A 1,473-nucleotide genomic window follows, 5' to 3' on the forward strand; every position below is an offset into this window, starting at 1 on the left:
TACACTTGCCGAAGGGAGATTTGTTGAGAGACAAGTTTTTCCCGCATCAAGTTTATGGCGCCGTTGCCGGGGATTGATTGTGCATCAACAATGATTAAATTGGAAGATCACTAGATTGAGCATTTTTATTTTGTGAATTTCATTTTCTGTTTGAGTGATTTACTTTTTGTTTTAGTTAAACTTCTTCCCTTCCCCCTCTACTCTTTTGCTTTTCTTTGTTATTTTTAATTCTGTTTGTTAACCCACTAACTGTTTGATATATTTCATCACCCACAACTAACAGTAATTCTAACACAAATACTTTCTGCACCTATCTTTTCTTGCTTGCACTTGATGGTTGTATGACAGGGAGAAGAAGCGGGGCTTCAACTTCCTTCGATTCGGAACCTGAGAGGACCTTCCTTAGATTAAGGAGGGAGGCAAGAGGAAAGAAAGTAGTTGGTGCTGAGGAAGAAGAGGAATTCTTTGAAACAAACATGGAAGACAACATGGAAAACCATCAGGAAGAAGAGGATCACAACCATGGGGGAGGAGGTAGAGCAAATCATGCTGGGGAGGATAGAAGAGTTTTGGGCTCTTACATCAATCCAAACCCAGGCAATTGTGGAAGTAGCATCCAAAAGCCAACAATCCATGCCAACAACTTTGAACTTAAACCACATCTCATCACCCTTGTTCAGAACAACTGTTCCTTTGGAGGAGGTGTTCAAGAAGACCCCAATCAACATTTAACCACCTTCCTGAGAATATGTGACACAGTGAAGTCTAATGGTGTTCACCCTGACGCCTATAGACTGCTCCTATTTCCATTCTCACTTAGGGACAAAGCAGCCAAGTGGCTGAAATCTTTCCCAAGGGAAAGCTTGACAACTTGGGAAGACGTGGTGAACAAATTCTTAGCAAGATTTTACCCTCCTCAACGAATCAATAGGCTGAGAGCTGAGGTCCAAACTTTCAGGCAACAAGATGGTGAGACTCTATATGAAGCATGGGAGAGGTTAAAAGACCTAACGAGGAGGTGCCCACCAGATATGTTCAACGAATGGGTGCAGCTGCATATTTTCTATGAAGGACTCTCTTATGAGTCAAAGAAGGCCGTACACCATTCATCCGGAGGATCTTTGAACAAGAAGAAGACTATTGAGGAAGCCATAGATGTTATTGAAACAGTAGCAGAGAACGACTACTTCTATGCTTCCGAAAGAGGGAACACAAGAGGAGTAATGGAGGTAAACAATGTAGATGCTCTGTTGGCCCAAAACAAGCTCATTACCCAGCAGCTGGCTGACCTCACCAAGAAGATGGAGATGAATCAAGTAGCAGCAATCTCCACTTCATCAACAACCCAAGAAGGAGTGAATGAAGAAGCAGAGGGGGATCAGGAGCAAGCCAACTACATTGGGAATTCACCAAGGAAAAACTATGATCCATACTCCAAGACCTACAACCCTGGATGGAGAAACCACCCAAACT

At 42.8% G+C, this 1,473-nt stretch overlaps 1 non-coding gene across 1 annotated transcript; it reads right to left on the reverse strand.

Moving 5' to 3' along the window:
* Positions 1-929: 929 nt before the first annotated feature.
* Positions 930-1,036, reverse strand: LOC148568399 (small nucleolar RNA R71). The gene has a single exon (XR_015882540.1). It is a non-coding gene; the product is annotated as a small nucleolar RNA R71 (small nucleolar RNA).
* Positions 1,037-1,473: the final 437 nt, after the last annotated feature.

The sequence above is a fragment of the Arachis ipaensis genome, chromosome B4 (assembly GCF_059453495.1).
Source record: "Arachis ipaensis isolate K30076 ecotype BB chromosome B4, ASM5945349v1, whole genome shotgun sequence".
Lineage (NCBI taxonomy): Eukaryota > Viridiplantae > Streptophyta > Magnoliopsida > Fabales > Fabaceae > Arachis > Arachis ipaensis.